At 42.0% G+C, this 12,321-nt stretch overlaps 1 protein-coding gene across 2 annotated transcripts in view; it reads right to left on the bottom strand.

The window, feature by feature from the left end:
- The window catches only part of LOC115202803 (MAM domain-containing glycosylphosphatidylinositol anchor protein 1), a 443,101-nt gene that overhangs the window by 35,441 nt on the left and 395,339 nt on the right, over window positions 1–12,321 (bottom strand). The gene's annotated exons all lie outside the window — the stretch shown is intronic.

The following is a 12,321-nucleotide window of genomic DNA, read 5'->3' as shown; positions in this document are numbered from 1 at the left end:
ATTGTAGAGTTACCACCCATGATTGTGTATGTTAGTGACAGAGACATGGTTGTTGAATTTGTTCATTTTCAGTCCTGTGGCCTTTACCAAGTGAGTTCCTAGGCGTATGTTATCATTATAATTACACTTTATGATTGCATATCTCATAAGACCTTATTTTGAGGCCTAGTTTTACCCTAATACAGTGGCCTGAAACTAATGGTTTACAGGCCACATCAGGTCTGTAAGTAGGCTCCCAGATTTAAAAAAGATCCTGGTTGAATGATTTCCTGCTTATTCCCTCCCGTTTCCAGGAATCTTCCAACTGGGACTTCTGGAACGCTGGGAAATTTGGAAAAGTTACCAGAATTTTGCAACCCTACCTGAAAGTTACATTAACCTGTTTAGGATAGGGGGCAGTATTTTCACGGCCGGATAAAACATGTACCCGATTTAATCTGGTTATTACTCCTGCCCAGAAACTAGAATATGCATATAATTATTATGATTATGATTTGGATAGAAAACACCCTAAAGTTTCTAAAACTGTTTGAATGGTGTCTGTGAGTATAACAGAACTCATATGGCAGGCCAAAACCTGAGAAGATTCCATACAGGAAGTGCCCTAGTTTAGAAAACTGTATATTATTTATCTTTGTGTAGCATAAGATTAATCAATCAATGTACATGCACAAACACAGATATTAAAAACAATGCCATTTTTTTTTACCTGCGGTAGTGCATGCTGGGGAATATGATAATGATAATAATGGTACAAATGTGCCTTTTTAGGGTACTACCCCAGTGACAACGCCTTAAGTTCCTTAAAAAAATCAGCATTGTACCGTATTGAGGGTAAACAAAATATGTACCTTAACATTGAAAATATGGAGTACGCAAATGTACCATTATACTCTTTATCCACTCAGATAGCGAATTACACCATGTGAGATCCTTGTGTACCTTTTTTGGTTCCCCAGGGAACAATACCGTACCCATATTTCTAAGAATGTACCCTGAGATTGGGTTAAAAAACACAACATTGAAATCAGACAACAACTGAATACACACAAACATGCACCTTGTGAACACAGACAAGAGTATAAACATTTGCTCTTTCTTTTTGTTGATACTTCACATTCTTTGTCTTACCAGTGTACAATCTTCCTCATGCACACAAACACGCAGATGCATGTATGCGCGTTGTACGTGTGCATACAGACGAGCACATAGACACAAACAGACTTTAGTACTTAACTGTAATTTTGTTCCTGTTGTTTTTTCTTGTCTAGTGTGGCACCAGATTCATCAACCCTTGACAACCCATTATCCCAACCTGGCGAGATGGACCACAGGGAAGAGGTAGGCATTCTGACGGTGTGGTGCCAGGTAAACAACCTCTCCCTCAATGTCGCAAAACAAAGGAGTTGATTGTGGAACCAGGCTGAGCATGCCCCCATTCTCATCAACAGGGCTGCCATGGAGACGATCAAAAACGTAAAGTTCCTCGATCTACACTTCTCTGAGGAGCAGAAATGGTCAAATCACTCAGACACCGTGGTGAAGAAGGCATGATAGCTACTCTTTAACCTCGGGAGGCTGAATAAATTCGGCCTGACCCCGAGGGCCTTCACAGTCTTCTACAGGAGCACCACGAGAGCATACTGTCGTGGTACAGCAACTCTATCGACGCTGACCGCATGGCACTATAAAGGATGGTACGCTCAGCAGAATGCACCATTGGGTGCACACTGCCTTCCCTCCAGGACACCTACAACACAAGGTGTCACAGGAAGGCCAAGAACATCATCAGGGACTTCAGCCACCTGAGCCACGGCCTGTTCTCCCCGCTTCCACCACTCAGACATGGGCAGTACAGGAGCATCATGGCTAAAACTAATAGACTGGCCAATAGCTTCTACCCCAGACAATCAGGATAATGAATAGCCACCAGCAGTCATCTTCCTGCTCCCCCTGTCCCCCTCCCCATAAAATATGTTATGAAATAGCAATATGTATGATAATATTATGAATTCCAATTTGTTGTAGCGAACATTAGCTAGGTGGGTAGGTGGCTAACTTTAGCTAAGCTACGGGTTAGGGTTAAGGTTAGGGATTAAGGCTAGGGGAAGGGTTAGCTAAAATGCTAGATGTCCTCTTAATAACCTCTTACATCTAGACGTTCCTCTAGCGGAACACCTGCTCCAATATCCAATGATAGGCGTGGCGCGAATTACAAATTCCTCAAAAATCCCAAAACTTCCATTTTTCAAACATATGACTATTTTACACCATTTTAACAAAGGCGCATCTCAATAAGTGGTCCAGATATGTCAAGTGGGGGGTGGGCCTTTCCTCTTTTGTTCTCTATTTCTCCTTAAGCAAAGGGGGATGCCAATGACATCATGGACTGAAGTTGAAGTTTGCAGGTGTGTCTAAAATAAACACTATTTTGCGTAAACCTTTTTTTTTTACCTTTAGTGTGTGTGTACTTTACTGTATTTATACTTGGAATATCACTTTTCAACAGTAAAAGTTCAAAATCGCTGGAGGACATCTTTAACATTTCAGACAGATTTGCCCTAATTTACAATGTATCAAGCCCTACAGAAAAATGTCCATTTAATTATAATCCACATAATAATTCACATTTCCTCTTGTTCCATGATTATTTTCCTGTTGTAACAAACTGGCTCAAATTAAGATTCTACATCTCCAGTAGTTTTACAGAGCGCTCAGACTTGGAGCAGTAATTAGCAATCAAGGCCAGGATTCAATCCGGACCCTGGAAGATCTACGTTGTAGCACAGTGAACGTTTAAAGGTAATTTCCGATTGAGCCGACATCTGCAGTGTTTACTTTGAATGCAATCTCCGCGCCCGCTATAACATTGCCTTTCAATGATGCATAGCAGAAATGTCATCCCGGCCCAAGTTGTTGAAATCACTCCCTGTGGGCATATCCTTCAAACGGCTTGCATGATGGCAGTTTTGTTGTTGGCCAATGTCAAAGCCTACTAGTAAGACCTGCCCTCCCCCAATCAGCTGTCGTGCGATTCCGTAGCTGAAATTTGCATAATATTGGGACATTTTCAATGATGGTCGCTAGCTCACTCGCTGCTGACAGTTAAGTCGTTGTGTGTCTCCTCGTGTCTCCTTTCATTGAAAATAACTGGTTACTGGTAGCGAGTGTCACATCCTGACCAGTATAGGGGTTATTTGTGATTGTACTTTGGTCAGAACATGGCAGAGGGTATTTGTTTTATGTGGTTCGGGGTGGTGGTTTGTTTAGAAGGGTGTTTGATTTATTATTTCCGGGTTTTGGGTTATGTTCTTTCTAGTTTAGTATTTTCTATGTTAGGTAATTGAGTGTTGGACTCTCAATTGAAGGCAGGTGTTTGTAGTTGCCTTTGATTGAGAGTCCTATATATAGGGATGTGTTTTGTTTGTTAATTGTGGGTAGTTGTTTTTTGCATTGCGTTGGTGTAGCATTCAAAACTGTTTCCTGTTGTCATTTCGTTGTTTATTGTTTTTTGGTGTTCACATTCAATAAATATAATGATGAGCATGCAACCTTGGTCCTCTCTTCACGAAGACAGCCGTTACAGCGAGGTTACTTATTATTGCTCCAAGTGTGAGCCAATTTTTCCACGCCATCTGTTGTGAACGTCAGCTAATCCTAAATTAACATGAAAGATAAGCACTGCTGAATGGTTTCAGCTAGCCGACTAAGACGCTTCCCCTGGAACACATGAAGAGTTTCGTTCGAAAACGCTTACTGTTCTCAGATTTTTTATTAATAGATTTTAGATGTGTATTAAAATGGATTTATATCCATTGTTTGGCTGGAATGGAATGTTCGTATTCTGTATATTTGACTGTATATGTGGTTGTCTCACTTAGTGCATTGATCTTAAGATAGCTAGCTAACTGTAAGTCCCTCTGCAAAATAACTAAAATGTTAAATGTAAATATTTTACATACAGATCTCATATTACTGTACTGATTTATAAAATATATATATATTTATATATATTGATGTCAAGTGTATCATTTGTACAGTTCTTTATTAAACATGTATTTATTTAATTTGACTGTGTAAAACCTAGCAGTAATCCTGAGAGTGAGGCTAATTTTATTTTATTTGGATCCCTATTAGCCGACACCAATTGCTACAGCTAGTCTTACTGGGTTCCGAAACGTAACGAAAAAAAACCCACTACAGACAAAATACTTTACGATTGACATACATTTAAACATGAACATGTAGTGTGTCTGTGTGTATGTATCAGTTACACATGCATGTCAGTACATACACACAAAAAGTAGGTCACATGGGGAGATTCATTGTGCTGTGTGGTGTTGTTTTATTCGTTTTTTTAAACCACGTTTGCTGTTCACTTGTGCTATGTGAGATGGAAGGGAATTCTATGCAATGATGGCTCTGTATAATACTGTACGTTTCCTTGAATTTGTTCTGGACCTGGGAAGAGACCCTTGATGGCATGTCTGGTGGCGTAAGTGTGTGTGTCAGTGTTGTGTGTAAGTTGACTTTGCAAACAATTAGACATTTCCAACACATTGTTTCTTATAAAAACAAGAAGCGATGCAGTCAGTCATTCCTCAACTCTTAGCCAAGAGAGACTGGCATGTGTAGTATTAGCCCTCTGATTACAATGAAGAGGAAAACATGGCACTCTGTTCTGGGCCAGCTGCAGCTTAACTAGGTCCTTTGTTGCAGCACTTGACCATATGACTTGACAAAAGTCAAGATAAGATGAAACTAGTGCCTGCAGGACTTGCTTTGTGGAGTGTGGTGTCAAAAAAGCAGAGTACTTCTTTATTACGGACGTTCCTCCCCCCATCTTTTCAAACATTGAATCAATATGTTTTGACCATGACACTTTACAATCTAAGGTAACACCAAGTAATTTAGTCTCCTCAATTTGCTCGACAGCCACACCATTCATTATCAGATTCAGCTGAGGTCTAGAACTTAAGGAATGATTTGTACCTAATACAATGCTCTTAGTTGTAGAGATGTTCAGGACCAGTTTAGTACTGCAACCCCTATTCTAAAACTGACTGCAACTTTTTGTTTAGGGTTGAAGTGATTTCACTAGCTGTGGTTGCTGGTGCGTATAGGGTTGAATCATCAGCATACATGGACACATAGGCTTTGTTTAATGCAAGTGGCAGGTCATTGGTAAAAAATAGAAAAAAATAGAGGGCAAAGAGAGCTGCCCAGTGGTACACCACACTTTACATGTTTAACATTAGAGAAGCTTTCATTAAAGAAAACTCGGTGTTCTATTAGATTGCCATATCGTGTATTCAGAAATTTCTGAGGTTGAAAAGCCATAACACATTCATTTTTTCAACAACAGGTTATGGTCAATAATATCAAAGGCTGCACTGAAATCTAATAGTACATCTCCAACAATGTTCTTATTATCAATTTCTTTCAACCAATCATCAGTAATTTGTGTCAGTGCAGTACATTACAACTATGTTGGAAATAAAGTGTTTTTCAACAAAACATTATTTTTTGTCTCTCTGAATTGAAACCATCAGGTGATAGATTTCAAACAAATACATGTATGTCATTGAACAACCCCATGCAATGACCTTGACAAACTTAACAGTGAGTGAGTGATGACCATGAAAACACACAAGACTGATGGCTATAGCTATGTTCATCTAGCTATATTTGTGATGTATAAATATATACACTGCTCAAAAAAATAAAGGGAACACTTAAACAACACAATGTAACTCCAAGTCAATCACACTTCTGTGAAATCAAACTGTTCACTTAGAAAACAACACTGATTGACAATAAATGTCACATGCTGTTCTGCAAATGGAATAGACAACAGGTGGAAATTATAGGCAATTAGCAAGACACCCCCAATAAAGGAGTGGTTCTGCAGGTGGGGACCACAGACCACTTCTCAGTTCCTATGCTTCCTGGCTGATGTTTTGGTCACTTTTGAATGCTGGCGGAGCTTTCACTCTAGTGGTAGCATGAGACGGAGTCTACAACCCACACAAGTGGCTCAGGTAGTGCAGCTCATCCAGGATGGCACATCAATGCAAGCTGTGGCAAGAAGGTTTGCTGTGTCTGTCAGCGTAGTGTCCAGAGCATGGAGGCGCTACCAGGAGACAGGCCAGTACATCAGGAGACTTGGAGGAGGCTGTAGGAGGGCAACAACCCAGCAGCAGGACCGCTACCTCCGCCTTTGTGCAAGGAGGAGCAGGAGGAGCACTGCCAGAGCCCTGCAAAATGACCTCCAGCAGGCCACAAATGTGCATGACAGACTCCATGAGGGTGGTATGAGGGCCCGGTGTCCACAGGTGGGGGTTGTGCTTACAGCCCAACACCGTGCAGGACGTTTGGCATTTGCCAGAGAACACCAAGATTGACAAATTCGCCACTGGAGCCCTGTGCTCTTCACAGATGAAAGCAGGTTCACACTGAGCACGTGACAGACATAACAGAGTCTGGAGACGCCGTGGAGAACGTTCTGCTGTCTGCAACATCATACAGCATGACCGGTTTGGTGGTGGGTCAGTCATGGTGTGGGGTGGCATTTCTTTGGGGGGCCGCACAGCCCTCCATGTGCTCGCCAGAGGTAGCCTGACTGCCATTAGGTACCGAGATGAGATCCTCAGACCCCTTGTGAGACCATATGCTGGTGCGGTTGGCCCTGGGTTCCTCCTAATGCAAGACAATGCTTGACCTCATGTGGCTGGAGTGTGTCAGCAGTTCCTGCAAGAGGAAGGCATTGATGCTATGGACTGGCCCGCCCGTTCCCCAGACCTGAATCCAATTGAGCACATCTGGGACATCATGTCTCGCTCGCTCCATCCACCAACACTACGTTGCACCACAGACTGTCCAGGAGTTGGCGGATGCTTTAGTCCAGGTCTGGGAGGAGATCCCTCAGGAGACCATCTGCCACCTCCTCAGGAGCATGCCCAGGTGTTGTAGGAAGGTCATACAGGCACGTGGAGGCCACACACACTACTGAGCCTCATTTTGACTTGTTTTAAGGACATTACATCAAAGTTGGATCAGCCTGTAGTGTGGTTTTCCACTTTAATTTTGAGTGTGACTCCAAATCCAGACCTCCATGGGTTGATAAATTGGATTTCCATTGATTATTTTTGTGTGATTTTGTTGTCAGCACATTCAACTATGTAAAGAAAAAAGTATTTAATAAGATTATTTCTTTCATTCAGATCTAAGATGTGTTGTTTAAGTGTTCCCTTTATTTTTTTGAGCAGTATATATTTGTGATATATATTTTATCTTGCTTCACTGGCGTGCTAGGTCATTAATTCATTCTCTGACATCTGCTTTACGTGTTTGTTCATTTTAATGAGATGCATTTGAAGTTGCATGTGAACATTTAAGTGATAATGCCTGAGAAGCTGGTGTTTGGAGGATATATTGGCACGGGTGTTAGGACCAAGGGCCGACAAACCGTGCCAATATATCCTCCAAACACCGGCTTCTCAGGTAGTATCACTTAAATGTTCACATGCAACTTCAAACGCAGCTCATTAAAATGGTTTACCAACCTATTCAAATAATGATTGACATATTTTAATAAAAAATTATATTTTGATTAATTTACTAATACTATTTCATTCTTCCACAAGATATAGTCCCAATACAAATCTAGGGTTGCTACCCAAGCCGGCTGGTCATTCGTTCTATCGGTTTGGTCGTTCTATCGGTTTGGTTGCCTTTTTGTTCTGTATCTATGGACGCAACCCAGTCGTTTCTTCTAAATGTTCCATTGCCATACTGGCTGGCAATATTCTGATCCCTTGCTTGCTAGCTAGCCAACTATGGCTAACTTGCAGTCACGTCAAAAAGTGCAGCCAGAATAACAGAATAAGTAGCCACATTTGCATTTGTTTTACCTGTTCTCTAGTGACATTTATTTGGTTACATCCATAACAATGAGCTAATGAGGCGCGATTTCACCTGGCATAGAAAATGTGCTCTCTCGTCAGGACATTGTTGTTCATAGCCGCTAGCCAACAGCACAGCTAACACAATCACTTCAAACTGAAGCTGGAAAGACTGCAAATTAGCTGCACATTTCTACTGGCTGAGAAACGCTGCCTGGTTGTCTTGTCCCGACACTTACTATGGGACAGCTGGAGATTTAATTTGAATATTGAGACAATGTTGCAAATGTCGTAGAGACAGACAGCAAGGTTTATACACATCTCCGCTGTTGGAAACTAAATGTTAGTCTAAAAGAAATGTGAGATAATGTCTAGATGCTTTTTATAGTGGAGATCAAGTTTATAAATGCCTGGCTGGGCTGATGAGACAGAGGGAACAGAGTAAATAGGCATTTAAGCGTCATAGATTTAGCCGGTGGTCATTTGTAGAATAGACACCGGCTGGAAAGTAGTTTTAACTAATCAGCGTTTAGGATTAGACCGACTCCGTTGTATAAATACTGTATATACACTGCTAGGTAAACAAAGATTTTTCAGATTTCGTATTGTGTCCAACTTTTCCTGACGTGGCAAGAAAATGGGTCTAAACTGCTACAGCATGGGTTCCAATCCAGTCCACTGCTATTTCAGCATAATCTCTCCTCCTTTCTTTCCAATCTGTCTTTATCCTATCTAATAGAAAAAAATACTGCCCCACTCCTTTAAAAAAGGTGAAGTAAAGCGGAATCGCAAAAGCACAACATTTTTATATATATGTTAATTAGATGTTATATTCTTAAAGGTACTTTATCCATTTGTTGTCCATTTTGGTACATCCAGGTATGGTACACATAGCAAAATATCTTTGAAAACCCTCCCCTCAAACTTCCATATTGGAGGCTAGGAAGAAGGATCCACCTACATGTACTAATACATGTAGGCCCTGTCTCACCTCCTCCTCATCCTCTCCTCACTCACCAGGACAACTAACCTGATTGAGCTGTGCCTAGCCCTTCTCCCTCTCTCCCCACCTGACAATCGCAGAGACAAGCTTTATTGCATTACTTCAACCAATCGATAAATATTTTACAGGGCTCCACTTTCTTTTCCTTACTAGAAGGCGAGAGCGAGAGAGAAGGAGAGGGAAAGAAAAACAAAGAGAAAGAAATCCCCTCAGTAACCCTGTCATGGCAGATGGGGGATGAGAGGAGGATGGGAGGATGGAGGGATGGGCGGAGGAGTGAAGTGAGCTTTGATAAATGCCCTCCGAGTGGGAGGCTCGCCAAATAAATAAATAAAGAAAAGGCCAGCGGGCTTCGCATTAAACCATTAACAGGGTCGGGACGGAACTGAGAAGGAGACAGGGTGTTTGATGAAAGGAGTGTGTCAGCGTGTGTGTGGGAAGGAGCTTGTGCGTGTGTGTGTTTTTGCTCTAAGTTTTTCTCGTGTTCAGACTATCCGGGAGGTCAATCGCGAATGAACCATCTCTATTTACAGCGCAATACTCAGGCTCACTTATGGTGTTGGATGCTTTGTTTGTGATAGACACAGCCAGCTGCATGTTGTGAGTTGAGACATGGCCACATGTCTCCCTGCCTTTTTTTGTGCTGTGTATCTATGACTGAGCAAGCCTTTCTTTCTTTCTTTCTTTCTTTCTTTCTTTCTTTCTTTCTTTCTTTCTTTCTTTCTTTCTTTCTTTCTTTCTGCTCCCTAGCAGTGCACAGATATCCCAAGTTAAGATTTCAAAACGTTGTGCAACCAAAAACAGAAACAGGTGTTTGTTATTGGACCTGCTCGTTTTGGACAGTTTCTTCCATTTTGTGCCTATTGAACACGACCCAGCTACTACCTGTTACAACATCACTGCCCACACAGTATTCACAGCTCACACTGGTCCCCATTAAAGTTGGAGGACTTTGCCCCTTGACACTAACGTTAGTACTTTTAAATGTTTCCACAATTTACATTTTGCTTGGTGCCCACACTCTTTGATAGTAAACAAATCGAACAGAGTGTGAGTTTCAAGGTTACAATTTTAGATCTAGCTGATTCTAGATGTGTCTAAGGGCATCTTCTACCTCCCTGCCCCCATTCAACCTCATCACACAATCGAAGATCACCTAAAGATGCTTGCTCTGTATCGACTAAGCAGGGCTGTTGCTTATAGCCTCCTAGCAGATTTCCTGTTTGGTCAACATTGAGGAATTTCAATTCAACGTTCCTTGATTCCTAGCATCGTCTCTCCTTGCCTCCTTATAAACCATCAGAGAAGAATGTCAGAGGGGCGTGACCGTGGACCTTCTCCAATATAGTTCGGAAGGAGTCGAGGAGATAGGATGTGATGAATCACAGAAAGACAAATTGCACACACGCACTTGCACACACCCTCCCCTCACTGTGCACAAGGACCCCGTCACACACTCACACACACTCCGCCAGTGTATCTGTTTAAAAGACTGGTGCTTGTTAGTGCTCCAATTAAGAGCTCGGCAAGACTGCCATTAAGAAGATGAATGGCTGTTTGGGATGAGTCAGACACCTTTGAAAACGTTACACAGATTAGTATTTTTTTCTATCACTGCAACAGGATGTTTGTTTTCTTTTACAGTTCTTACTTCTTCAGGATGATGGATTTATTTGTTGATACAGAATGTTCAAGGAACTAGTGCAATGCCTATTTGTTTCCACTGCCCTTGAGCTACCTGCTATCTATTGTATATTTAAACTGCTACAGTATGTCACCGTCCACACTAAGTAATAGAATAGAAAAGTACTTAATTGTTCTTTGTGGAACTGACTGTCTGTTTATTCCAAGACACCACAGACATGACAGACATTTACAGATATGAGAGGCTGGAAGATGCAAAACCTCCATAGGCATTGCCCCTCACGTCTATTCAACCCTTACAGTATATTCTTCAGCAGTGCTATTCAACCCTCTTTATATGCAGTAGCTTGCTCCCCTGACCTCCCCCTGTGGTTCATTGTCACTAACATGTCAACCTGTTATGCGGTCACAATGCTTGTGACTTATCACTCTCAGGTCAAGTAGCTGATCGCCATACTGTCACTCCCACCCCACTCTCTTTCTTCCCTCCCTCCCTCCATCCCTCACTGCCTGCTCTCACCTGCTCTCCCGTGAGTGAATGGGGTCACTATATTAACGGCACCTCAGGGCAGTCACAATGGAGGAGTTGCATATTTCCTTCACCACATACAGGTGTGTGTGTGTGTGTGTGTGTGTGTGTGTGTGTGTGTGTGTGTGTGTGTGTGTGTGTGTGTGTGTGTGTGTGTGTGTGTGTGACATAGTTGTGCTAATACTGTGCTGGGTTCAGATGAGGATAGCAGGCCAACGCAGTCTGACTCCGTCCCTCTCCAGAGATGAGATCTCAGTCAGTGAATAAAAGAACAGGAGATTATGATGGTCGTCATAGCATCATAGGGGTGGTAGGTGGTGGATTGTGACAGTGCAGCTTGACAGTCGCTGTCCTCGTATGCGGGAGAAGTGTTGATGGTACGTATAGGCTGTGTGTCTGATGCCCGCATGTGGGGATTTCTGAAGGTAGATAATGTGCCCCCACATTCACAAGTTTCTGAAATGTCAATGTGGGAGCTGAAAGTCTGGTAGAGCAGTGTTTCCCAACCCTGGGCCTCGAGTACCCCCAACTGTACACATTTTTGTTGTAACCCTGGACAAGCACACCTGATTCAACTAATCATCAAGCCCTCAATGAGTTGAATGAATGTTTTGTCAAGGCCTACAACAAAACTATGTACTGTTGGTGGTACTCGAGGACCAGGGTTGGGAAACACTGTGGTAGAGAATCAAATCAAAGTTTATTGGTCACATACATGTGTTTAGCAGATGTTATTGCAGGTGTAGCGAAATGCTTGTGCTTCTAGCTCCAACAGTACAGTAATATCTAACAAGTAATATCTAACAGTTTCACAACATATACCCAAAATACACGTAAAGTAAGGAATGGAATAAGAATATTTATACAGGCCTCCCGAGTGGCGCAGTGGTCTAAGGCACTAATCTATGTCTATAGGCAGCAGCCTCTGATGTGCTGGAGATGGCTGTTTAACAGTCTGTAGTGTAGTATAGAATACAATACAGTATATACATACAGTTGAAGTCAGAAGTTTACATACACTTAGAAAATGATGTCATGGCTTTAGAAGCTTCTGGTAGGCTAATTTACATGATTTGAGTCAATTGGATGTACACCTGTGGATGTATTTCAAGGCCTACCTTCAAACTCAGTGCCTCTTTGTTTGACATCATGGGAAAATCAAAAGAAATCAGCCAAGACCTCAGAAAAAAATTGTAGACCTCCACAAGTCTGGTTCATATTTGGGAGCTATTTTCAAACGC

The sequence above is a fragment of the Salmo trutta genome, chromosome 12 (assembly GCF_901001165.1).
Source record: "Salmo trutta chromosome 12, fSalTru1.1, whole genome shotgun sequence".
NCBI classification, from domain to species: domain Eukaryota; kingdom Metazoa; phylum Chordata; class Actinopteri; order Salmoniformes; family Salmonidae; genus Salmo; species Salmo trutta.
Note: the sequence above shows the minus strand (reverse complement) of the source record. Positions and strands in the feature narration are given on the sequence as shown.